At 49.7% G+C, this 27,114-nt stretch overlaps 1 protein-coding gene across 5 annotated transcripts in view; it reads left to right on the top strand.

Moving 5' to 3' along the window:
- Positions 1–1,542: 1,542 nt before the first annotated feature.
- HDAC4 (histone deacetylase 4) overlaps positions 1,543–27,114 on the top strand; it is a 195,567-nt gene continuing 169,995 nt past the window's right edge. For 4 of the 5 annotated variants that reach the window (XM_051791018.1, XM_051791016.1, XM_051791017.1 and 1 more), the window contains exon 1: positions 1,543–1,676. The gene's annotated coding sequence lies outside the window, so the exon portion shown is untranslated. Of the gene's footprint in view, positions 1,677–2,124; positions 2,228–27,114 lie in introns of those variants that run through there. The other variant, XM_051791015.1, reaches the window with a different exon arrangement.

The raw sequence follows: 27,114 nt of genomic DNA, 5'->3' as shown, positions 1-27,114 counted from the left end.
AGGGATCACAGAATCCCAGAACAGGTTTGAGTTGAAAGAGACCTTAAAGCTCATCTAATTCCAACAGAATTAGATGTCCCTGCCATGGACAGGGACACCTTCACTAGACCAGGTTGCTCCAACCTGGCCTTGAGCACTTTTAGGGATGAGGAAATTATTGATGGATCATCCAGTCTGGCTCCTGGCCCTGCCCAGGACACCCCAACAATCCCACCCTGTCCCTGAGGGCATTGTCCAAACACTCCTTGAGCTCTGGCAGCCTTGGGGCCGTGCCCACTGCACTGGGGAGCCTGTTCCCAGCATGGGGAAAAAAGCAACTGTAAGGGTCGGATCAATATTCCAAGGATTTTTATAAGGGTGGCCCTTTCAAACGAAAACGTCCCAAAAAAGTCAAAGGAAAAAGGAGCAGTGTTTCTATACTACCACGTACATGCAAATTTTGAGGGAGGGACAGAGTTGTTAGTGATTCCCATCAGGTCCCAGAATTTATGTAAATCCAGATGGCTGAACGACACGAGTTCATTTTTTTTCTTTAAGGGAAATCTGGAAGTTTTAAAAACAATTTAGCGAGAGCCAATTAATCAAACGCAGCAGAAGCGGGCTGGGATGGCTGCCTACGAGCGGGAATGTCGTGGTTCAGCTTCTCTCAGGCAAGGATGGGAAGAAACTCCTCGGAAGCTTTAGTGGGAAGTCCCTCTTCCACTATCCCAGGTTGGTTGAGCAAAGCCTCATCCAGCCTGGGCTTGGAGGATTCCAGGGATGGGCATCTCTGGGAAAAGGAGCCGAGTATTTAAAGCATCTCAGGTGGGATGTTCCCATGGGATCCCGTCTCACTTTCTCGCCTGAGTTGCTGAAATATTTTGCTTCCCATGACCTGGAATGTTTGAAGCGGGACTTGGGAGTTTCAGGCAGTGCATTGATCGAAGTTCAATGGGGTAACTCCTCAGAATACCAAAAAATCAGTTAAATGTTGAATGGTTGAAAGGAAAACAGAGGTAGAGGTAAGTACAGGACAATTCCTTTTTATGTTTATTTACTTATTGACTCTTGGCAATTCAGGCAAAGATTTTGAACCATGCCCTGCCCCTTTTGCCTTTTTATCCCTCATTTCAGCAGTTCGCCGGTCTTATTGACGACGCTTGACGGATAAAACAAAACAGCCCTTCGGGATTGGGTGCGGAAAACCGGGTCAAGAAAAAAAAGTTTCCTATTTGATTACGGCACTGTGTATCTAGCAGGGATCGTAGTTCGTGTGGGCTGCCGCCCCTCCGCGGGGTGCCAAGCCCCGTGCCGGGCTCCTCAGGGACGCGGATCCCGCTCCCATTCCCGGACCCCCGAGGGGCCGCGGGCGCAGCGCCAACATGGCGGACCCGGCCCGCCCCCCCGTTGCCATGGCGACGGGCCGCGCGCCACGGGGCGGAGCCGGGCGAGAGCGCGGGGCGGGGCCGGATTGGTTCCCTTCCCCCCGCTGGGCTATAAATAACCCGCGCGTCCTGATTGGCCGCGGCGCGAAAATGGTTGCGCCACGTGACTACCCATCCGGGGGGGTGGTGGGGGGGGAAAAAATAAATTCCAAGATGGCGGGTCCCGTCACGGGCTGAGTCCGTCGGTGGCGCGCTCGGCGCCGGGGGGGGAGCCCACCGCCGCGCCGCTTCCCCGCCTCGTCCGCCGCACAGGTCAGTCCGCGGCGCCGCCGCCCCCAAGGCCGTACCGGCGCCGCCCGCGCCGCGGGCCCTTTAAGAGGCCGCGCGCGCTGCGCCGCGAGCCGCTCCCGGGGGCCGCGCACGCACCGTGGGGTCGGGGGAGGGGGCGAGGGGCGGGAGGAGGAGGTGACGGGCAGGTGGCGCAGCCAATCGGCGGCGGTGGCGGGCGGATTTGAGCTGCGCGGCCCCCCCAACGTCCCGCGCTGATTGGGCGGCGCGGCGCCGGGGGGGGCGGGGCCCGCCGCGCGCCATCACCGCGGCGCGGGCGTGGCGCGCGGCGGCGGGCGGGGCGCGGCCAGGAGGGGGGCGTGACGGGCAGCGCCGTCGCCCAATCATCGCGCGGGGCCCCTGTTTTTTGTGAATGGGGAGGGCGGGGCTTGTTCGCAGGGGGCGGGGGCAGCGCCCGCGCCGGCCCCGCCCCTCCCGGGCGGCCGCGGCTCCGCCTCGTCCCCGGCGGCGGCGGCGGCGCTCGGTCCGTGCGGGGCTCGGTCCGTGCGGGGTTCGGCGGGGCGATGCGGGCGGCGGTGAGTGACCGGGAGCGACGGAGCGCGGGGGCCCGGCCCCGGGGGCGGCGGGGCGGGCGCGGCCCTGCGGCGGCGGCGGCGACGCCCGCGGCGGGGCCCTGCGGCGCCGAGCGGGCCGCGGCCCGGGGGTCAGTCCTTCCATCCCTGCCCCCCCTCCCTGCTCCTCCTGTTTCCTTATCCCGGGAATAACGCGGGACTTGCGGAAAGTTTGCGCGCTCCCGCCGGGCCCGCGGCCTCGAACCCCCTCCTTAGAAAAACCACCAAAAATGGCTTTTTCCTTGCGCCCGGGAGGATTAAACACGGGATGCGCTCCCCGCGAGCCCGGAGGTGGCAGTGACAGGTCCGAGGCCCGGGGCTGCAGCTTCATCTCCCAAAACTCACCTTTTGGGTGAACCGGGGGGGGGGGCAAAACCACCCCAAAGCTGCACGCCGGGCGAAATGAACCCCAAACGAGGAGGTTTGAGGCTGGCGAGGAGCGGGGAGGGAGGTGCTGCCCGGCGGCCGCGTGTGGGTTTTGCTGCAGGGATTTATCAGGGAAGATGCTGCGCGATCCCGGCGCTCCCCGGAACGTTCCCCGCTCCCCAAATGTTGTCCGCGGCCCCCTGGCAGCTCAGGGGTAAGCAGATGGATTTCCATAACAATCATTTGACGCTGGGCAGCGTCTGGAGGGAAGGGAACCTGCCCTTCGCTCAAAGCACTTGCGTAATTGTGTCGTGCGCCCGTTTGCTGATAGTGGAAGAGGTGCTTTTTTTTTTGGTGGTTTTTTCGCTTGGCAGTAAGGCTGTTTCGGCGGATTCGCATCAATTAGGCTCCTCGCCGTCGCGTTCCAGCCTTGCCTCATATTCCAGGCTGCATTAGAGCTCTAAAAACGCTCCCGAGGAGTGGGGGGTCGGTGTTGGAAAGGTGTGGGTGGACTCAGGGTGTGAAAATGGCTTGTTAAAATCTGCGATGGGGCGTGCGGCGGGATATCGGTGCTCTCGTTTCTTGCCCGTTTCTTCCCCTTTGATCCCACCACAGGCACCTCGTTGCCGTGCTCGTTTCCCACAGTTGATTTGAGGCTGAAAAGATGGAGCAAGTATTATTTTGGCCCCGGGAACCACAGCGAATTTCGCTCCTGAGGGAATAATCCCCCTGGCCAGTGCATTTTGATTTACTGGTATCACGGCCTGTCAATACATGGGACTCGTGCTGCACTCGCTGCCCTCAAAGTGCTTCTCCCGCTGCCAAAAGCTACCTGGAGTTAATTATCTGAATTGGGCTTTTTTTTTTTTTTTTCTTGTTGTTGTTGTTGTAACGGCAACATTTTTAAAAGCTCGGGAGCTCTGAAGTTTATATAATAATCTGGTTCTTGGCAAGGCTCCGTGGTGGTTTTGTGTGTGTGTGTGTGTGTGATGCGGTCGCGGCGCTGAGTTTTAATCGTTTCTGATGTTTCCAGCACCACTGTTTGGAGTTCTGAGCCTAAAAAGCTGCAGCAGCCTCGCTGGGGAAGAGTTGAGGGCACTGGAATTAAGAAAGCTCAGCTGCTTGTATACAAATATACAGCAATTACGAGGCAACAAAGTTATTGCAGAACCCTGCCGTCACCATGGCAACACGCTCACTCAATTACATTTGGAAATGTAAAATGCCACCCAGTTAGAAAGAGTAAGTTTTAGCGACTGCAGATTTTCTGGAGAAAGCGAAATGTGGAAGCTGCGGCTTTCCAGGATTCCGTGTTTCCCTTCGCCTCCCGGCACGTGCGGCCCGCGGATTCCCCTCGCTGACACTAAACCGTGCCCTCGGTGGTCAGAACTTGGTGCAAAAAAACGGCAGCTAAATCTTTTAAGATCTTAACTTTGCCACCCTCTAGTATTTTTTTGGTTTTGCTTCAGGGCTTGGCTTTAGGAAGGGGAAAAGCATTTGGAAAATCACCTCAGAGTACCAGAGGAATAGGTCGTTTGCTTAATGGGATCGGAGACAGGGAAGAAAAGCACATAAAAAGCTTGTGTTCCTTGTACTCCTCCTAAACAGACTAAAGTAGAGGAAAACTGGCAGGTGGGAGGGAAAGCAGTGAAGTTCTTGAGGAGCCCAGGGAGTGTCCAGTGAGGAGATGGCAGGTGGAGGATACCAAGATCCTGATGTGGGATGCAGGTGAACTCCTTAGTGGAGCTGAGTTTCACTTGTTACTTGCCTTTTCATGATGAATCACTGGCAAAATGAAAAAAGGCCATATTGGACAAGGCTTGGAGCAACCTGGGCTGGTGGAAGGGGGATGGAACAAATGGGCTTTAAGTTCCCTTCCCACCCAAACCATTCCATGAGTCTCTGAAAATAGGAAAAGTAGTTTCTCTCATAATCTCTTTGCTGGTGAAGATGCAACTCTGCTGAAAAGGTAAAACCAACATTGCAGTAAAACAAACAAACAAACAAGGTAAAAAAAAACCCACCAAAAGAGTAAAAACAAACATTAGGTTGTTGTTTTCTTTTTTTGTTGTTTTTTTTTTGGGTTTTTTTTTGTTTGTTTGTTTGTTTGTTTTTTTGAAGTAGGAGTGGTGTGTTTACAGACACCTGATGATGAACTCCTGAGGGAGTTACCTGGTAACAGGAGCTGGTAAGAGATGTTTAGGTGGGTGCAGATTGCTGGGGGGTTGTCTTGAAGAAATGTGGTTTGCCCAGATCCTTAGGGGCTTGAATTCCAAGCTGCCTCCTGAACCCTTGGAGCATCTGGATTGGGATAGGTTTGCAGGTCCCATGGACCTGTGCTGGGTTAGGGAAGGTTTTGGATGGAAGCTTTGTCCAACCTGGCAGGTTGTTGTGCTTTCACCATGAGCAGTGGCCTTGTGGTTTGCCCTCTCCTCAAAAGCAGCAGCTTGAGCTCATGGGAATTCCAGCCCTTTTGCTTGTTTTTCTCTTCTCCTTCTGCCACAGAATCATGGGATAGTTTGGGTTGGAAGGGACCTTAAAGCTCATCTCATTCAAACCCCTGCTACAGGCAGGGACACCTTCCACTAGCCCAGGTTGCTCCAACCTGGCCTTGGACACTTCCAGGGATGGGGCAGCCACAGCTTCTCTGGGCAACCTGTGCCAGGGCCTCACCCCATCACAGGGAAGGATTTTCTCAAGTGGAAGCCCAGGAGCTGCCTGTTCATAGCTGCTGGAAAGGTGGAGGTGAGTCTTCACCCTTCAGTCTCATGTTGAGCTGCAGGGGTGAGGAGCTGGACTTGTTAAAAATGAAGGTTAAAACTGCCCAGGAGTCCGTGGGTTCAGGGTAGTTAGCCCTCTTAATCCCTCTTTGAAATGGTTTGTACTTTCTATGCAACAGGCCTTCCAAAACCAGCCTAAGGTGTGTCTGTGATCCTGAAACTTGCCCTCAGGATTAATGTGCAGCTTTCAAATCGGGGGAAGCTGCAAACTTTCTACACAGGAACGGGCCCAAACCAAGTGTTGAGACAAAAACTTGCTCCCAAATACATAATATGTGATAGAATCAAATATTCTAGGCCAGTTTTCCTTCCTCTTCCAGTGTTCCATTGCCATGCCTGTCTTTGTAAGTTCAGTGGGACTGGTTGTCCTCGTGTTTTCCCGAGCTCAGCCTGGATCTGTGTGGGTTAAGTGCTCTAAGTGTGTGCTGAAGTGATGCTCCTTTCAGGGCATAAAAACCTGAGTGCTCACTGCCCTGCTGTGCCAGCTGAATCTTGGGGTTAAAACAGTTCTTTAGTGTCCTTTACAGTTAAAGAAGTGACAGTGTCACACTCCTTGGTGTTGTGGATATTTGTATTTACTGGAAAGAAGTACTCCTTGGCATTGTGTGTCTATCTATATATATATCTCTATGTATAATCTAAGCCCCTGAGCCCTTGGGACTGTATTTTTACTCCTCCTGCATCCATGGGTGAGCACACACAGTGATGTTACCAGAGGAATGGATTTGCTGAGTGGTACCTGTTGCTGGCCTGTTCCAAACAGCAAAGCTTGTCCCAAACCACAAGGAAATATTAATTGAACGTGTTATTTGGCCACTGGTAATGACACTCATTAAATATTTGCTGAGTATTCTTGCTGGTTTCTTTGGTGGTGTCATCTCCTACTTCACTGCTCCAGTTATCCCATCGCTTTCCCGTGATCTTTTTCAATCCTGCTACCTGGTGTACAAGGGTTTACATTTTATCAGAGTCCTGCTGGAATCCTTGGAATTAGTGCTTCTGTAAGAGCGTGTTTTACTGGGCAGAGAAGGTGACAGGATGTGTCTTGCCACTGAATTCACAATTGCTTTTGAATTTGGAGCCCACATCCCCCCTGGGTGGCTTGTCTTTCCCATTCCCTTTGCTCCCAGGATCCCCAGATCCAAGCACACCAATGCTCCAGAGCGGGTGGAAGGAACCTGGTTCTCCTCACTTGCGGAACTCAGAGGGCTGAGGGCTGAAAAAGTCATGCAAATATGTGTGTTTGCCTCTCAATGTGAGCTGAGAAACAGCAGAAACACTAAAGCTTTAATACTTAGAAATACAGCAATGTTGCAAAATAGTGAAAAGGCATGAATAGTCTTCTAAAAAATTAAAGTAAAAGCTGTGTGTGGTGGAGGAATCTCAGCATTGTGGTTCAGTTTACGTTGTCTCATATATACATATAAATATATATATATATTTGAGTCCTTGGAGGAGGGAGCTCCTCAGAGCGCTCCAGCAATTGATGCCACTTGCATTTTGATTGTGTTCTGCACAAAGCCAAAGTGGGCCAGGTTTACTTTCTCCTGCAGTGGACTGTGTTGATAAGGCAATATATAACAGATGATTCATGAAGTGCTGCCTGTCATTGCCAGGGCTGCTTGAGCAGTGAGCAGATTTTGGGCAACGCTTCTTCACCGGAAAGATTTGGGCAGTTTAAACTGAGAGGAGGAGGAGGAGGAGGAGGAGGAGGAGGAGAGAAAAATCTGCACTGGATTTCTGGCTGTCTTAAAGGAGCTGCCTCACAGCATCCAGGAGAAACTGGGGAGAGGGAATGGGTGAAAAAAGAAGGGGGGTAGCAGAAGCAGGAAAGCACAAGGAGGTTGCATAATGATGTTGAAAAAGGGAACAATTAGGAAAAGGCTGTAAAATCTCTTGGAAAGCTTCAGTGGTTTTCCCTTTGTAAGGAATTGCAGCTCCCTAAAAATTCAGGCCTTTTTTTCGTGGCGTTCGTTCCTGGCCGCCTCTTGATCAACTTTGGTTTTTTTGGTTCATTTTTCTATTAGGTGTTACTTCAGAAAAGTTTGATCAAAATCTGCTTCCAACTGCCATCTCCTAGTGCAGGGGAGTTTGTGCTGGCTCGGGCTCATGGGCACACTCAGCCCTGTGCCCTCAGCAGTGCCTGACCCTTTGTTCCTCACTTGAGAAGCATTTAACCCCCAAAAGTGGCAATTTGAAAACTGGATCTTAGAACCAGCTAATTAGAACCCTCTTTTTCTAGTTTGATCAAGATTATGTTCTCTTAATTTTCCTTTTTTTTTTTGTTTGTTTGGTCGGTTGGTTTTTGTTTGTTTGTTACTTTTTTGTTTGTTTTGTTGGAGGGGGGTTGTTTGTTTTTTGTTTAATGTGCATTTAATAGCAACCCAGTTATTTTATTTATATACATAGATAGATATAGCTGCTGGCTGAAGAATTGTATTTTAAGGGGTTTATTTTTTGCCACCCTAGGATGAAATCATGTGTAGGGGCTGAGCATCTCTTTCTGGGTGCTGGCAGCAGAGCAGTGTGTTGTTTTAAATGTCTTTTTAAGCGTGTCACTCTTTCATCCCGGGGAGCACTGACATCCAGTTGAACTGAATTTCATGTATCTTTTATGAGCAGTGAACAATTCCGATATTTCACTAGCAGGAAATAATTCACTTTATTAATTTTTCGGGAGGACGGGCCCTTTAATGAGGTGTCTGTCAGTGAGACTTAATTACAGCTAATTTCTGTGAACATTAGTACACTGCGAGTCGCTCTGTGCAAAATGGGGTTTCATTTGTCACGGGCACGTGGTGGTGTTGGTTTGCTGATAGAATTTGCTTTAACTTGAGAAATAGCTGTTATTCATAACGGGCCTGTCACCAGTCAGTTCCCATCCTTCTGCCGGCTGGATTTTCCCAATGTGCTCCAACAGCTTATGTTGCATTTGCTCGGAGAAATAATGTTCCACTTAATTCTGGGGTTGTGTTGACAAAACTTTTGCATCGTTCCAAGAAAAGGATCCACGTTGGGAACCTGAAACAGGGAATTAATCCTGTTGTTGTGTGCTATTCCCAAGTATTCACAAAGGGAGTGTTGCTCACAGTATTAGGAAGGTTACATTTTTCCCCATAGGAGCTACACTTACCTGGTTCTTGTTTCTGTTAAAATCCTAAATACAGGTAGTTCTTCCAGAGAGCAAAAAAACCTCCCTTGCTGCAGGTTCCTGGAGAGTGGGGGGGTTTTGCTTTTCTGCCCAAATAACCTGCACAAACGTGAAGAAAAATTGCATTATTCACACCTTTAAAACGACGAGGATTCCGAAAACTGGAACAGTCTGTGAGTTTTAGCCTTGGGAGCTAAAACAGGACAGGGAGGAGGGAGAAAGTCTCCACCCTGGAACACGGCAGGTGTTTGTGGACACTGGCTGAGTTGGAAGGAGATGGGATGGGGTGGACAGTGGGATGTTGGCCTTTGAACGCAGTGGCTCCAACTGCAAACCAGTAGGGATGTAAAGATTATTGAATTCCCATGGATCATTGGAAGAGGAAGAGCTGTGGTGCAAACTGTGAGGCAAGAGGGCCTCTCCTGGAAGGAGAATTTGTAGATAAAACTGAGCTTTCCTGCAGGCAGGATTATATTTTACAGCACTGCAGATGTGGAACTCATTTCATCCCAGGAAAAGAGTCCCTTCTCTAGCCAGCAGAGGTAGAATTCAAATAAAATTGCTGTCCCTGGTGCTGTGGGTGAGTCAGGAGGGAACCTCAGAGTCTCACTGGGAACAAAGGTGCAGGACTCTGCCACGCAGCTTGGCCTCCTGGGGAGCCTGGCTTGTTCCCTTGGGCCATTTGGGGAAAAAGGGAGCACAGACGTATCTTGGAATAGCTCAGAAGATATGGAGACATGTTTCTTGCAAAGGGGATGAAGGCTGGCACCTCTTCTAAAGCTGGAGAGGGCAGGAACTCATTGAGGTGCCTCGTGCCGCCTTCCCAAGGAGCTGGTGCGGTCTGAGTGTGGTTTGTGCCGCTGGAGCATCGTCAGGGGCGGGGAAGGAAATGGCCCTCACAGTGCTGGGTTAATATCTGGACTCCTGGAGGCCTTTTCCAACCTCAGTGATTCCATGGATGCTGGCAGGGTCTCTGGGGGGTTGTTGTGAGGCACAGCCCTTCCTCGCTCCCCAGGGAGCCTGGTGTGCCGCTGCTGTTCCTGCTGTAGGACAGCGAACCAGCCCCTGGGTTCTGTGCCCTCGGCTCTGCTGGGGGTGGGAATTGCTGCTCAGACTGAGTTCTCCACGTTTGCTCAGCACTGTGCTGGAGCAAGGCCCGGGTGTTTGGCTGTGAGAATGCTCAAAACTCTGTGCCTTGTCCTTGTTCTGTGCTGAAGAGGAAGGGAACGCGGGGCGAAGAGGCCACGCAGTCAGGAGTGTTGGAATCTGGTGCTGGATGTCCTGCTGGGTAACCAGTCCTTCCAGTGGGCTGGACAGCAGTACCATGAGCTGCCTTTGCTTTTCAGTTCTTCCTCACTACTTGGCGTACAGGAACCTCCCAAAATAAATGACTCTCTATCAGGATCATGTTGTGCATTTCTCCCACCCAGCACTGATTTTCTGGTTCAATTTAATAGCAGTGCTTTGGCTGGGAGAAAAACATACTTTACTTACTTACTTCCACAACTGTCCCCTGCTGTCAGGTGCTGGTTGGAGGCACTGGAGTCAGGGCTGTCTCTCTCGCAGGATTTTTAACCTGGGAGCACGACAAAGGAGGAGGGAGAGGACTGGAAACGAGTGTTTATTCTGATTGCACGTGGTAGGTGTTGGATGCTTTGCTGGGGGCTGTGTTTGCCTGTCTTTGTCAGGCTTTGCCTCGTCCTGTTTGTTCACCCCTGCAGCCTCATCTGCTCCCTGCGCCTCGGACGGGCTTAATCACAACAGGGAAGGAAATATTTCCAACTGGGGAAAACACCTCCTACCTGAAGCTTTGCAAACACTTGTTTCGGAGAAAGGGCATCAAGAGTTTTTATGTTATGAATTATCAAACCTGTGGGAGAACTTCTGGACCAGAGGACAAAAAGGCTTCTACTGATGTGATTTCAGGGCAAAGTGTAGCTCTGATTTTGGTGCTCTTGGTACCTTGGAGAAGATGGCCTTGGCATTGAAATATTGTTCATGAGGACATACTGGGAATGGTTCAAAACAGAAAAGACTTTTACTGTGTGATTTTTGGGGTGCATTTACTCAGATTACACGGTCTCTTCACCTCTGTATCTGGGTATCTTTTGCTGCTGTTTCCTGCACTAGTTTGTGCTTTGTGAACAGACAAAGGTGGTGGTGGTACCTGGTGGATCTGATTCTGTAGTTCTGTTATTCTGTAATTGCTCTGAAAGTGGTCAACCATCACAAAAAATAGGAAAATATTGGAATTTGTAATTGGAAAACCACCTCTGACCCCTGTTAAGCCGGTGATACAGCTGGGTAGGAGCCTCACTTTGGATATTTGGGCTCTTGTCCTTGGCTGTATTGGTGGTTCAGGGCCTGATCCAGCCTTGGGGAAGCCAGCTGGGATCTCCCCTTTGACTCCAGCTGGCTGTGAGTGGGGACCCCAAACTGCAACATTCTGTGGAGCTGCAGGGGGGAAGCTCTGGGCTCTCCTGGGCCAGCACAGCTCTGGGTCTGGACATTTAGGTTGGACACAAGGAAGAATTCCTTCCCTGAAAGGGTGGGCAGGCATTGGAAGGTGTTCAGGGAATGGCTGGATGTGGCACTCAGTGCTCCAGGGTTGGACTCCATGATCCTGGAGGTCTTTTCCAACCTCAGTGATTCTGGGATTCTTGTCTGGTTCCTGGCACTGCAAGTGTGAAAATCAGGGTGTGCTGGTTTGGGGGATCAGGTCCTTCTCCGTGCAGCTGCACGTGCATGGGAAAACAATTCTTTTGATGGAGATGGGAATGACAGGGATCCCTTGTGGGGAATACTGGGCTGAGCCTGATGAACTAAGTGGCGTGTGGAGCTGGGAGAACACTGCAGCAAGTGCCCAGGGGTCAGCCCTGGGTGACAGGCATGGAGTCCCACCAACATTCTGTGACCACCAAACTCGAGTGTCCTTCAGTCCACTGACAGTGTTAGAAATCACACTGAATCCCGTTTGGCACTGAAAGTGTGCTGCTTCTGGGCTTTGCTATAAAAAAGCTGGTCTAAAAATAAACTGCTGTGCAGGGATGCTGGAAGCAGGGGAGCAAAGGGAGGACTTGTGCAGGGAACAGAAGGCCTGGCTGGCTGCAGGGATGGGATTGCAGAGCAGCAGCGGGGCCAAGGCAGGAGGGTTCTGCACAAGGTAATAATTCCCTGTAGTAGTAAGAGGAGGAGGAAGTAAGGAAGCTGAGGCTGGGAGGTAGACATTGAACTCTTCCGTCGGGCCGCCCCACTTCAAAGGGAGCGTGCCATAAAAGCCCAAATAGCAGTTGGGTGAGGAACGTGACACGTCAGATACGGAATCCCGGAGCGTAACAGCTAAGCCAGGCTGTGCAGGCCCTGTTAGAAATGGGAGTTTGGACTGCACAGACAGCACAAAAAAACCCATTCCTGTTTAATTGGGTGTTTACCTCGCCTAAAGCGGCCCCAGAGCCGAGCGAGTTGAGCGGTAGCTGCTGGAAGTGAGAACATCTCCTTGCACGAGGTTATCCCCCTCCTCGGGACAAGGATATCCAGTTATTGTACACTTGCCATTCCTCAGGCTTCCCAAGTGCCATTATGAATGACATTCCCCACATTCTTTCCTTAGCTGGAAGGAGCTGATCCAGCCGGGATGTTGGAGGCAGCTGGAAGCTGAGAGATAACCTAACAGAGCCTGAGCTTTCCCTTCCCTCTCCCAAGGGTATTCCCAGTGTGGAATCTCTCAATCCAAGGAGTTTGACATGGACATCTGAGCCTCCTTGCTGCCTTTTTGCTCCAGGAAGAAAAATCTTCAGTGTCTGCATTCACTAGAGGAACATCTAAGAGAAGCAAGTTAGACTATATTTAAATAAATAAAAAAAAAAGGCAGCGCATTCTTGGCAATAATTTCGACTTTTGCTGTAAACTGTCTACATTCCCTGGGGGATGAGGTCTCCTTTCGTGAAAATCTGTTCTGGGTTCAGTGTGTTTGACAGTTTCTCTGTGTGAGTACCTTGAGGTTTTCGTTGTGGTGGGGTGAATGAGCACAGTAGTGTGTGGGAGCTTCTGAGTGCTCAGCTTGGGGGTTTAATTCTCTTTTTTTTTCTTTTAAATATCAAAAGCCCCCCTTAAGGATCCTGGGGACTGATGAGGTTTGTGTTCCAGCATTGCAACACAAGGTGTTCTCTGTTTCAGACTGTAAATATTTATCTCTTGTCAAAGCAGAGCAGTTACTATTGGGAACTGATCTGGCACGCGGAAAGGTTTTCCTTAAGGAATTTGTTTCCTTTTATTTACAGTGTTATCGTATATTTAAATTCCAGGGCCTCAGCATATAGCTCTGAGGCTCCTTCTTAGCCCTGGCAAGGAAAATGGGAATTATCGCAGGCACAGAATCCGGATAAGGGAATTCTGAGCATATGCTGGAGCCAACCAACAAGTGTGGGTGTCAAATTGAGGCAACCAGAGGCAAAGGTCCTGAGGTTTTCCTCCCAGTGCTTGTGCTTGGGATGGAAGGAGCAGGGATTGAGCACAGGTGAGCTCTGAGCAGAGGTGTTGGCATTTTCCAGTTGCTGGGCTCTTCCCTTTTCCCGAGGCTCTTCTCTCCCAGCCCCTCCTCATGTCTCCATTTAGCTCCTCAGGAGCTGCAGCCCTGGGAGTTTTCCCGAGGATCCCTTGTTAAGTTGCTCTCTGCTGTGTTCACCATAGGTGAACATGGGGCTGCTTTCCTGCCCGTGCTAATTCCTGCGGTCTTCCTGCTCCTGGAGAGCTGTAACCTGCTTTAATCCCTCTGCAGCGCTGGGCAAATCATTCCTGTTGTGTTGTGCCGTCAGTGGGAGGCTTGTTCAGCCTGGAAAGGTCTGAGCTTTATTTTTTACATCTTTCCAGTTTTTGTCCACACTCGCTTTTTGATGCTGGCAATTGCTTGAAGTTCTCAATGCTCTTCCCTGTGTACTGAAATCTCAGAAGAGGATCCAAAGGGGGCCAGGTTGGAGGACTGGTTTTCCTCTACTAGGAAAGGCTGGAGGACTGGTTTTCCTCTATTAGGGAACAGGCTCATTGACTGGAATAAGTTGCTGAAGCTGAGTTCAGTCCTTGCCATAGCAGGGAAGAGCTTAGAAATGTGCAAAACATGTGGCTCAGACTGTACCCAGAGCTGGCCTTTGAGCTCTTGTTGCTGATTCAGAGGTGGTAGCAATCCTTTCTTTGCCTGCGGTGTTTTAATGTATATATATTTATTTCACACGTCTGTACTTCCTGTAGATGAAAAGAAATCCTGTATATATTTTGTTTTTTCCTATTTCTGCTTGTCGGGTCTCTCCAAACTCCAAGGAAAACAGATGGATGTCCAAGTAATGCCTTTATCATCTCCAGAGTTTGTCATCCCCTATCAGGCCACAACAAATGCAGTTCCTGCTCTGGAATCTCAGGAATACCTGGTCAATGCAGCCTTTATTTTGTCCTCTCTGACATCTCGTGTGAAATTTGCTGTTGGTGGCTTTGGGGCAGCAAGGCCTTGGCTGGCTTGGGGAAGGGTTTGTAATTGGTGATGGAGGCAGCTTTGTCAGGGTGCTTGATGGCTTTGAGTAAGGTTTTTAATAGACAGATTAGACAACTAACATGTAAATGTCCAGAGTTATTCACAAATACTGGGTTAGTCAAAGTGGAGACTTTTTGAATGGAGAGCTTTGTTCAGGATTTCCTGGAATGAGAAGTAAAGCTGTGCTGGTGAAAGGGAACTGTTCTGTCTAGATCTGTGCTGGGCTTATCTCTCTTGTTTAATGTGATATATTTTAGCAGAACCAAAGTTGGTTTGAGCGTTACTGGCAGGAATGGGGCCTATTTGCATATTTACTGGCTTCTGTGCTTCTGGATGTGTCAGCAGCCTCTGCTCCTTCTCACTCAATCTTATCTCCCCGTTCCATTTCAGGAAAATATTCCTGCAATCTCCTTCCCCCGCCCCAGCCTAGGAGTGTGCTTTGAGGTAACAGGGGTTGTGTTTTCCTTCAGGAAGGGACTGTGCTGTGGGCTGGAGGTGGCTGCAGGTGTTGGCTGTCAGGCCATTTTTCTTCCCTGCCATAATATAACTTATTAATCATTACGTTCATGGAATCACAGAATCATTTAGGTTGGAAAAGTTCTTTAAGATCATCGAGTCCCAACTGTTCCTCCAGCGCTGCCAGTTCCACCACTAACCCGTGTCCCCAAGTGCCACATCTGCACAGCTTTAAATCCTTCCAGGGATGGGGACTCCACCACTGCCCAGCCCTTTCCATGGAGAAATATTCCCCAATATCCAACCTAAACCTCCCCTGCACAACTTGAGGTTCTTTCCTGCAGTCCTGTCACTGGGAGAACAGACTGACCCCTGCCTCGCTCCAACCCCCTTACAAAGCACAAGATGTACCCAGATTAACACTTCCATTCAAAATCTTTGTTGTTTTTGTCTTGTAGTCCTTCCTGTCCATATATTTTGGAGTATTCCAAGTGGCAGGTGATACAGTGAAAGGAGATCTTGCACAGCATAGCTTTGGTGACTAATGGCAGCTTATCTTGAAAACCAAGCAATTGCTCCTGGTGTGGTGGCTGAAACTGTTCGTGTGGAGTTACAGGAGGGTATTTAGGAGCATGGAAAAGTCCAAAATCCCCAGACTCAAAAGAGTGAATAAAACACTCTGAAGGTTGGGCTGTGATGTTTTAAAAATGGGGAGGGAAGCCTGAAGAGGGACAAATTCAGGTGTAAATTACTTTGCTTGGTTCCCACCCTGAAAGAGGAGCGTGTTACGGGGAGGAATGTTCTGTCTGTGCTTGGGGGTGTTGGTGGATGAGAAGCTCCAAGTGCTCCAGCAGCCCAGAAATGCCCAAACCCCCATCTCCTGCATGGGAGGGAGTGTGGTCAGCAGGGCAGGGGGATTCTCACCACTCAGGTGAGACCCCACCTGCAGAGCTGCCTCCAGCTCGGGGATCCCAGCACAGGAAGGACATGGAGCTGTTGGAGGAAGTCCAGAGGAGGCCCTGGAGATGCTCCAAGAGCTGGAGCCCCTCTGCTCTGGAGCCAGGCTGGGAGAGCTGGGGGGGTTCACCTGGAGAAGGGTCCAGGGAGAGCTGAGAGCCCCTTCCAGGGCCTAAAGGGGCTCCAGGAGAGCTGGAGAGGGACTGGGGACAAGGGACGGAGAGACAGGACACAGAGAATGGCTTCCCACTGCCAGGGGGCAGGGTTATTGGGATAGGGGTATTGGGAAGGAATTGTTGACTGTGAGGGTGGAAGGTTACCCAGGGAAGCTGTGGCTGCCCCTGGATCCCTGGAAGTGTCCAAGGCTGGGTTGGAGCACCCTGGGCTAGTGGAAGGTGTCCCTGCCCATGGCAGGGGGTGGGATGGGATGAGCTTTAAGGTCCCTTCCAACCCAGACCCTGAGTTAGGGCTTGAGGACACTGAGTTGAAATCTCTCTTTTCAGCTGACAGAGACAGTATTTTAAAACATACCTTAACCCACCCCCCCGGCAGGTGCTGGATCACTCCTTGAAACATGTCCAACTTTTCGTGGCTTTACAATCCAATTTTTACTTATTTCAGAGAATAATTCCAGTGTGTCTTGCTGTGCTCACGTTGTGCAAACAGACAACGTGGGCCATATAAAATGTGGTGTAAATCCTAAAGTAAATGGAGCATTTCCTTCCCACTGAGCTAAGGAACAGCTCCGATGTTGGAAGCAACACCTTGGAGGTAAACTCCCAAAAGTTTGTTGGCTCCTGTCTCTCAAGGTAACCTGCAAGTACTTCTTTGAAGGATTTTATCCTTTTTGGCTTTGATGGTGTTATAAAAAAAGATAAATATATAAAAACGAAGCCCAAACCCCCTCAAGTCTGAGTAGTGCCAGTTGTTCCTTCCTTGCTTTTCTTGCTTGTCAGCTTTTTAAGGTTGAAAAATTTGCCTGAAGATTCTAGTTTTTATTAAAGGGTGATGTTGGTCATGAAAATATTAACCTTATTTAGAGGGATACAACACAAGAATTTTCAGTTCAGTGGTGATTGACTTGTTTTTTGTATTCTGGCCGTGGTTGTGGCTCGAAAACATGGCTTGTAATTTAAAACTAGAGCAACTGGAAGACGTGGAACCCCTGTGAATATAAAGCCATATATTTACTTCAGCTTCCCATGGGGATTGCTGCCCTTTCAGTTACTCAGTCATGGGCTGAGCAGGGTGCCCAGGACTGCCCTGTATCCCCAGGGATGATCCTGTGAGCTGCAGGGTGCTCTGTAGGGACTTGGCTGTGCTGCCTGAGAAACCTGGGCCTGAAAGCAGCATCTTTTAGCAAAGGTGCTTCTCTGGATTTTTCCAAAAGGCAAAAAAAAAAAAAAAATCACTACTATCAGACTTGTCAGGTATCATTTAAAGAAAAAAACAATTCCAGCTGCTGCTGGAAGTTTTTTTTACACGGCAAAAATATCTGTTCACTCAGCATTTAGTGCTCCATCAGTCACCTGAATTCCAGAGCCTGGCTCTCAGCTCCAGGAGCTGTTCCAGGTGTGTGTCAGCATCACTTTTCACATGCTGCTGATGGAGGAGAACAGGTTTTTCCCAACAAATGAAAACAAATGTTATTTTGCACTTTAAAGGGGAAATAGGAGTGTTTTATCCTTCTGTTCAATGCAGTATCTTTTATGCCCCTGTGTAAAATCTGGGTTTCGGTGATGCCCTGACTGAGATCCTCTGAGGGAGAACATACACAGGGGCATGATACACTCAGACACTGGAAGGGGTTTTTACTGGATGTAGGAAAAGAGGCACATTAAAAGGAGAAAGGGCAGTGACACCACAAGTTGGAGGCTGGGACAAGATGGTCTTTAAGGTCCCTTCCAACCCAAACCACTGTGAGATTCCATGATTCTGTGAAGTCCATTGGGACTGGGGCCTGGCTGATTGGGTTGCAGTGTTTTGGGAGCATAATTAGCATTCAGTGCCAGACAGAAGTAGCAAAATAGGCAGAAATGTAAACTTTGGATGCCGTGATGGGATCCCAAAGTTCTTGTGGGTGAGGATGTGCTGTGTCTAAGGCCAAGGGTGTTCCAATGAGGGAGGTCTGCATGGCAAGCACATCCCTGTTTTTGGGGGCAGACTTTTTGGACGTGGAGAAAAGGAGCGACAGGGGATGTGTGTGGATGGTCATGGCCCTCAAACAAAACAGTGTTTGAGCCACCGACTGGGGGATGGAAAATGTAACAGATCCTGAGCTAAGGGGCTCTTCCCAGAGAGCCAGGTGGGATGGGGCTCTGTGGGCAGGGCCAGGTGAGCGGGGGATCCCTCTGCCTGGAAGGGGGGTGAGCTCACCTGAGGGGACACCCAGGTGTGGAGCAGGGCTGAGACCATCCGGGGTGATCCCAGCCAGCCTCTGGAGCAGTGGGAGAATCCAAGGGGAATGTGCGTCACGCCGTGTGGATCCTGACCAACTTCAGCCCGTGCTGGCAGGGGATCTGTCACACATGAAAGTGCACAAACCTCTGTCATCTCTCTCTCTTTGTGTCACTATTTTGTAGCCAACAGCAGAGGGCTGAATGTCCACTCTAAAATGATGCAACTTGTTTGTGGAGGCCTTGAGGCATTTTTCTTTCCCAGAGCATGACAAAGGTCAGGGCTTCCAGAGGCACTGGGGCATTAGGTGAGAACAGCAACCCAGTTCACATGAGCACGGGGTGTTTGAGAACACACACCACGAAGTTTCTGGTTAAAACTGGCACTGCCACGTTGTCGGTTCCAGAAGAGACCCAGGGAAATGTTTCATATAAGACAAAAGAACTGCACGAGTTATGTGACAGGGTTGCTTTAGTGTTCAGACTAAATTATTTTCTCTGGGTAATCAGATAGCATTCAATTAAAAAAAAAAAACCAAACAACAAACCAACAAAACTAGGCTGACCTTAAACAATGTTTGTTCTTTAAAAAAAGTCAATATTCTTTTTCCAAGTTAATGAAGTAATTAACAGTGATTGATGACACATGTACTCAGCTATTTTATGCTGGGAGACCAGATGGGTTAGGCACAGCTAGTGACCAGTAATTTTGATTCTTTGTCGGAAGGAACAAAAAGTTCAGATGTGGCTTGAACAGCTCAAGTACGTGAAAAGGTTTTTCTCTCTGCCTTTGCTACCTGAGGATCTGAAAAATAACCCCAGGTAAAGAACTGGTTCCAGTCAGGGAGGTGAGCTCCCTGGCACTGAAAATGTTGTCAGGGGGATTTTAGGTAAAAAGAATACAGAAACATAGAATCGCAGAAGGGTTTGGGTTGGAAGGGACCTGAAAAACCACGTGCCCCACCCCTCTGCCCTAGGCAGCACTGCCCCTCACTGAATTGCTCCAGCCTGGCCTCGAATATACCATTTTTAGTCACTTCTCAGTCAAGTGTTTAAAAGGAGTTTTGATTTCTCTGCTGCTGAGTGAGTGTAGCCAGGGTGATCTGCAAGGAAGGAGTGAAGAAACGGGACACACTCCCAGTATTCACTTACCTTCTGTCAGGCACTGCTTTCAGCTCTGATTTGAACTCTTTCAAATGCAGAAATAGTAGGATGGAGGAAAAACATGGAATTGGGAAAGAAGAGGGCTTCAGAAAAAGCCAAGGCTCTAGATTTTTATAGGTAGCTCTGCCCAATTTGTACCGACTCCTAAGGCTTCAGTAGCAGCTGGAACAGGCTCCCGAGGCAGACTTTTATCCTTTCTCCCTCCCACGCGGATCCATCTGTGAGACTGCTTGTTCTTGCTGCTCTTGCTGAGAAACTGGATGGAGCTCAGAAGCATCCTGCTCTTTCAGACCCTCTGCCAGAGTCTTGCTAGTCAAGGAGGGCTCTGTATTCCTGCGAATCTGCCCAGGCCCAGGTTTCACGCACACTCACTTGCATTTCTGAATCTGCAGCTCTTCCTGCTCGACTCCAAAAGAAAAAAAATACTTCCAAGCTGTTGACCACTTTAAATTGGAGCTCCCACAGAGTGAACATGAGGTGGTATTTCCAGACTTGCTGGGGATCTTTTGTTCTGAGTCTTGGATGATGCATTGGAGGGTTTCTAAGTCCACTTCTCACCCACTTGGTTGTTCCCAGAGTGTTTTTGCTTCCGTTTGTGTTCGAGATACCTGCCGTGGTTTCCACATCAATAAAAGGAGAGGAGAGGTCTGCCCAGTGCTATTGCTAGCGGTGTGAGACCTGGGGGAGTGTAAATCTTGTATACTCCTTAGCAAGGAGGGAGAAGGGCCACAAAACTTTTGGGATTTCAGGTGTCTACCAGAAGATTTAAGGTTTTTGCTCTTAGGCTGTGGAGGCACCTTCAGCTTTCAGAGCAGCTCTAAGTGTTGGTCAAGGTGGTGCTCTGCAAAAGATTCTATGGGAAGGTACCATGAGGGATTTTGTCCAAGGAGCCCTTGGTTTAAAGCTCAGTGAGGAGAACTGGCAGAAGTGCTAACTGTGTTACTTCTATGTTAACACTGAAATGGGTGAAGGGTGTCTTCCCTTGTACTGACATATCAGTGTCCCCATGTTTTCAGTTTGGGCCAGTGCCTCAGTGCTTGGATTTACAGAGCTAAAGCCACCAGAGATCAGTCTGGGCAGCTGGCTTTGGAACACAACTGGAAAGAGCCTGGGAAAGGCAGCCTTACTCCAGGAATCTGCGTGCCCTGGAAATGAGGATTGGAGTGTTCCTTGACAATGAGAAGCAAGAGGATATGACACTGCAGAATGCAATTTTTCTTGCTTATTTTTATAGGGAATTTCTGTTACATGTAATTAGATTAATTATTTCCATCTAGGTTTGCTCCCCCTGAATAGCTGTGGATTAGTTCCATGTTAATAAAGTAGCTCATAATTAGTTAATGGTGTCTTGCCATTTGTGGCTGTTGTTCATTTTGTTTTCTTTTCATGTCTGACAGTGACTTCAGTGCATGTATAGCACTGCTTATATTGCACAGACTTGCTTAGCAAGCCACTGCCTGGAATAATAGCAGGATTGCTCCAAAGGAAACTACCAGGGACTGTCGAGTAAGGGATTAGAGTTCCTGGAGGGACTGCCTAAATCCAGAGGAGGTATCGGTTGGTCCTGAAGTCTCAGTGCACACAGACTGTAATTTAACACTTGGGAAGATGTGGTTAGAGGTGAAATCTCTGCCTGAACACTTCCCCCAAAGCCTGTCACGAGGTGAGGATGTTTGGTGTGAGCACACCGGCAAGAAACCTGCACAGTGTGTGTGTCCCACACTGGGGGAGTTTCAGGGAGAGGCGGAAGCACAGTGTTTGTTCTGCTCTGGGCTGTCCTGTGAGAATCACTTGTGGTGGTGGCAGGGAAATGTCAGCATTTGCTAAACAAATGCACTGGGGTTGATTCCTTGAAGTGCTGGGTAATGAAGTGGTTTGTGCCTTTGAGTGCCTGCGCTGAGCTTTTGATCTTAAAGGTTGGTACCTCTGGTTTTACTGCTGCAGGATAAGGGCAAGGAAATAATGAGTTTGGTAAGGATGGGATGTCCTGGGAATAAGGGCTGGACTGGTCAGTCTGGATGCACTGTGACATGTCCGTACCTGGCATTCTCTTGCTGGGAAGCTGTTTGGAACAGCTGGATTAGGCTGGGTTTGCTTTTAATCCTTACTCACACGGTTCTAACTGTCCTGAAGGTTTTGGGTGCTCACACTGGTGGTGCTCTGTCCCTCTTCCATGAGGATACCCCAGCAGCACCGGGATACTTCCCCTTGCCGGTTCATCCGAGTGTTTTATGGAACTTGCCGAGTGCAGGTGTGCTCACCACTGGTGTGGAAACTGTGAGGGCTCTGATGTGGGATTTCAGTGCAATGTAGGAAGTTATACGGAGTAAACTTCCCAGGATTACATCCCCTGGGAGGCGTTTCACAGCAGGACGTGCACGTGCTGACTCTTCTCAAACGCTCTCCTGAGAGCCAGTGACGTGTCTCCTGGGTTTCCTGGCCTCCTGCAGAAGCACTTGGTGTTTGTCCTCTTGTGTTTGCCCTCTTTCCTAAGAAGTTTGTGCATTTACTTCTGGAATTCAGGAGAGCTTTTGCTCTTCCCAGCCCCCCAGGCCAGAGTTTCTCAGTGCAGCAGAGGAGGAGCAGGACATGCAGAGAACACTCTTCACCTTGGCACCTTTTCCAGTACCTTCCCTCCCTCCCGTGTCCACCCAGCCTCCCTCCCTGCAAAAGAATGGGAAAAACTTCCAGCTCTGAAACAAACAGGAAAGCAGAACAATCAGTGATTTGTCTGCAGCACTGTAATACCTTTAAGCCATCTCTGTCTGGGCTGCAGGTTTATAATCTGCTTCACCTGCACGAGGAATTGGTACCACACCTCTGGGGTTTTTTTCCTTGCCCTTTTAAAACTCTTGTACTGTGTTTTGGAAGAGGAGGGGGAGTGTCTGGATTTGCACAAAATATTCATGGTTTTGGGGGAACTGAGCTGATACAGCTGCAAATTTGCTGTTCTATTTTTATTTTCTATTATTCTCCGGTATTAGAATTTCTCTTCTGGCCACAACTGAACATTAAGCTGATGGTGGATTTTACAGTGCTGTTATTCCCACAGTGTATTTAGAGACAGAAACACTGACTTCAGAGATTCAAACTCTTTGAGGGGATGTCTGATGATGTTTGAGGTTTTCAAATATATTTTCTGGAAGAGGTCTGAGTTGAAACTGTAGTTGAAAACCAGCACTTCTGAGAGTGGGCAATGCTTGTGAGAACTGGTCTCCTGGGACAGATCCAGTAAAGTTGTGTTCTGCTGGAAAACCAGGAGTTGAAGGGATGTTGTCAGTGGGTTGTGTGGATCCTCAGGACTCCTGCCACTGGTTTTGCCATCTTGCAAAGGGGTGGCTGCAGAGACATGGTCCCTGGTGAGGAGATCAGCTCAGGAGCCTGTTCCACACTGCCTCTGCCCTGAGTCAAGCTTTATTGAGAGCAGAGGATGGGGCTTGGAGCAACATGGTCTAGTGGAAGGTGTCCCTGCCCAAGGCAGGAGGTGGAATGGGATGGGCTTTAAGGTCCCTTCCAAGCCAAACCGGTCTGGGATTCTAAATAAAGGTGCAGTCAATCATTTTGTGGTCACAGTCCATTGTTTTCAGACAGCTCTGAGCCTCTTCCTTGTCTCCTCCTCTTTTCACACAGGCATCCTATATTGGCAGTATTTTATAAACAACCCCTGTAAAGCAAGGGCAGCTCTTTTTTTCTCCTCTCTGGTTGAAGTTCAGGATGTGTTGTCAAAGGAAAGATTTAATCAATAAGCTCTGACAGAGGCTCTGCCTCTCCTTAGGTCGGTCTGTGCTGTAGCCATGGGTTGTTTGCAGGCTGTGCCTTACGAGGGGGAATCCAAGGAAACATCAGGATGATGTTGGCATCTTACATGGAGCACGTGGGGTTAGACTCAATACTGTTTGCTTGCAAATGCAGCAAGGGGCATAATTTGGGGGAAAAATTAATGATCTCGTTATCAGTATTTAATCAGCAGTGCCAGGTAGGAGAAGAGGTGATAGTGGTTTTTGGAAGATGGTTGTTTGCATGGCTTTTGGAGACCAGACCCCACAGTTCTGGAATGCTGCTAGAGGAGTTCCAGGATGTGGAAGGTGTTCTAGCATCCCTTCTGCTGCTGTTTTCACAGAGCTGGCTTCCTTGCCCTGCTAAAACAGCATCTTCTGCAGTGTTTCCACGTCTGAGGGGTCTGAAAGGCCGAGCAGGTCTCTCCAGACTGGGACTAAACCTCAAAGCACAGCCCTGTGTGTAGTAGGAGCACGACTTACACTGTGTTTTGAGTCAGCAGGCACTGGGGCTTGTTTAGCTGAGGTTGTCAGTGATCTGTGAGCTGGCTGCAGTGATCTGTGAGCTGGCTGCAGTGCCAGGGGTGTTGGTGGTGTGTCTGAGGGGGGGGAAGCCGGGTCATCCATAGTTTGTGGTCCTGGAGCAGCTGGGCTGACTCAGCTTGGAACAATCCTGAAATGTCACCCTTAGGCTGAGATTTTTATCTCTGCTGAAGCACCTTGGCTCAATTTAAGCTCTAGAAAAATTGTAAATAAAGTTCTATCATAACAGTAATTACTGGTTGCTGCACATCTGTACTTGTGATGAGCAGAGAGGCACATCTGGAATGGGCTGGAAAGAGGAAGGGGAATGTTCATACTGTCAAAGAATCGGAATGTTAAGGGGTTGGAATGGACCTGAAAGAAAACTGGAGGACTACTGACATTTCCTAGGTCACGTGTATTTTGTCTCTTAACGGGTTCTAGGTGCCTGGTGAGGAAAAAGTGCTTTTGGAAAGTATGTGGAGGGAATAGTGTTGTAGTGAGTTGTGGAGCTGTGTTGTGTGTGTGGTTTTGGGGGCCAAGCCTGGTCCTGAAGCTGGAGAAGAGGAAAGCGAGGGACCTCCTGTTTTAGGGAGGTGCTAATCAGTGTTGTGTTTGGAGCCATGTGCCTTTTCCCCATCCCTATCCACGTTATTCCTGCCCACCTGTGTTTAGGTGGTTTGTTGCCACAGGTGATGACCCAGCCTGTTGGTGAATCTGCCACTGTTTTCTTCCCAGCTTCTGGAAGAAGCAGAGGGAGTCTCATGGAAGTATTTTAAGCCCATACATCCAGCCCGTGTGGTTTTTGGGAGCGTGTGCTCTCAGGTGCTCCCTGGCAGAAGTAGGCTCAGACAAATAGGCATTAAGTGGTTCCTTGTGCTCCTGCTTCTGAGTTTTTTTTTAAAAATCCAGCAGGGCCCAGACTCTGAAATATTCTCCTGCTTGATCATCCCAGCCCTGTGTGTTTTACACCCCTGCCTGTCTCAGCCTGCCCTTGGTTCCACTCGGCCTTTCTGCCCCGGAGTCCCGACACATGCAGTGCCCTCCCCTGGATGCTCTCCCGAGCCCTTCCTGTGCTCTGTGCCTGGGGAAGGACTCCATGGGAAGGGCCAAAGCTGTCACTATGTGCCAGTGCTTGTTGTCTGCCAAGGCCATCCACACAGCTGATCCCGGGAGGCAGCGGGATGAGCGCCGTGCTCCCGTGGCAGCAGTTCCCTGTCTGCCTCCTGGAGCCCGAGGTGCCCCCAGCTGCCCCCATCAAACAGGGCTGCGACTCTTCTGCCCAACCCTGTTGGTTCTGAGGCTCCTCCTGAGAGGCTCGTGCTGCTCTGAGCACACCCATGCCCGTCCCATCCCGTCTGGTGGCCCTGACCCAGTCCTTGCCTCAGGAGCCCGCAGGGAATGTGCCTCTGGAATGATGCTCAGGGTGGATGGACACACTGTTCTTCTGTGCAGGCCAGAGGTGATTGCCCTGGTTCTGGAAGGCACTGGAGTAGAAGTTGAACAAACTCTGGTTTGTTTTTCTTTTTAATCTTATTTTATTTCTTTATTTTTTTAAAATGAGATAATCTCCTTGGAAAACCCTCTGGACCTGCAGATATCCGAGGCATTGGGTTACACAGCGTTTTGCTTCTCCTGATTTAAGAAGTGTTGTCACTGAGACAGTGGCAAAGTGATGAGTTGGCATAAGAACTGTTGCAGGTGGGGCCCGATGGTCTCTTTGGAAATGCCTCATTGGTCTGCATCGAGATCAGAGCACGGGGTAACCAAAAATTAGGGTTTGAGGGGGAGATAAGTTGGGCCATGAGTGCTGTCTGTGTCCTGGAAAGAATCACAGAATCACAGAGTGGTTGGGTTGGAAGGGATCTTAAAGTTCATCCAATCCCACCTCTTCCCACACCTCCAACTACACCTGATTGCTCCAAGCCCTGTCCAGCCTGGCCTTGGACACTTCCAGGGATGGGGCAGAAGTAGGAACAGGTAAACTGGTGGTGCTGTCAAATGGATTTGGTGCCACTGTTTCAGGCCAATTTCCTCGGGAAATGAATCTGCCTCTTCCCACTGTTCATGCTCACATTTTCATCCTTGTGCTGTGAAAATGAGGAGGCAAATCTGGTGACACCATTGGAAATCCTTCTTGTCTACAACTGAGATTGCTTCTGCTCTCCCAGTACCTGCTGGTCTGATTGGAAATAGATCATGGTAATGTCTTGCTAATGCCTGGTCTAAGCTGACCTGACTGTGCAACAGGACGTGCAGATTAATGGAACTGGAAGATCTTGAACATTTGGGATGGCAGAGGCTTGCAGGGATTAGAAATGACATTTAAGTGATTTTTCTCTTGAATTTGACTCATAACATGAAGGCACGTTCCAGGTCCCTCAGAATGCAAGATGGAGCTTGGAGAGTGTAATGCTGAGACACTTGGGCTGGAGAGAAACAGCCAATTAAAGAGGGTTTTTAATGAAGTACAGCAAGGAAGGCCTTGTGTTCTGCAGCATCTGCCGGGGCATTATTCTGCACATCAGGGAAGGAACCTTGGGAAGGCCATCCTAAGCAATGTGGTGATTAGACGTGGTTTTGGTGCCTTCTTGAAAAGGAGCACACAAATCTGGGTGTGATAGGAGCTCTTCCAAGAATAGATGGCACTGCTTGGAATGCAAGGGCACAGCTAAACTCTGGGCAGCTGCTCATTGTGCAAGGCAGGAGGAGTTCCCATCCCGGTGATCCCAGCGCTGCTGGAGGGCACCACTCCTTGCTTGGGATGTGCTGCTGGAGCAGTTTGGGGTGAGCAGAGTCAGCTGGATCCCTTGGGATGGGTTAAGGAGCTGGGTGCTGCCAGGGGTGATCTCATCCCTGTGGTGGGCTGGGGAGCACTGGGTGTAAACTGGTGATGCTGGGTGATGCCTGGTCAGGGCAGGAGGAGCCTCCTCTGGGTGCTACCTGTTCACACCTCATCCCTGTATCCAGGAGAGGTGGGAGCCTCTGTGCTGAGGGATTTTTGGGTGCAAAGAAGGGAAATAACCCTTGTTGTCACATACTGTGCACAAAGGACACGGTGAGTTCAATCTGTTTGTTGGCTGGGAGGGACCAGTGGCAAGTGTGGTAGACCAGAGCAGAATCCCTGGGAAACCCCGCCTGGAAAACAGGGATGTTCGAGAATCATGGAATCCCAGACAGAGCAGAATCCCTGAGATACCCCGCCTGGAAAACAGGGATGCTCAGGGATCACAGAATCCCACAATGGTTTGGGTTGGGAGTGACCTTAAAGGGAATCCACCTTCCATAGTCCATGTTGCTCCAAGCTCTGTCCAGCCTGGCCTTGGACACTTCCAGGGATGGGCAATACTGGATGTCACTTGGTGTAGTGCCAGAAAACCCCTGAATGCCCCCAAAGTGAACGTCAGTCTGTGTTTATATTTTTGGGGGGCAGGGGTACACAAGGTTGCTGACTCTGTGGGTGCTTTTCCTCTCTTCTCCCTCCTTCCCTCTAATACACATCTTAAAAATAATTAGGAATGGTGGATTTTCCACCCCCCCCCCCGGGGCAGGATGAAGTTGCTGCTTAGTAATCTGCTGGAGGCTTGGGTAGAGTGGGAGTGGAATTGATTGTGTGGGTTTTTTTCCTTCCTGCTCCAAGACCACTTCTTGGCACTGAGGGATTTTTCTTTCGGCTTCTTTGGGGAACAGATGCATGAAGCACAGTTACCACTCATACATATGGCTTTTAAAATATGGAAGCTGTTGGACTGAAGTGGCTTC

The sequence above is a fragment of the Manacus candei genome, unplaced genomic scaffold, assembly GCF_025592945.1.
Source record: "Manacus candei isolate 608988 ecotype Guabito, Panama unplaced genomic scaffold, ASM2559294v1 h1tg000029l, whole genome shotgun sequence".
NCBI lineage: Eukaryota > Metazoa > Chordata > Aves > Passeriformes > Pipridae > Manacus > Manacus candei.
This window is presented reverse-complemented; position numbering and strand designations above follow the sequence as displayed.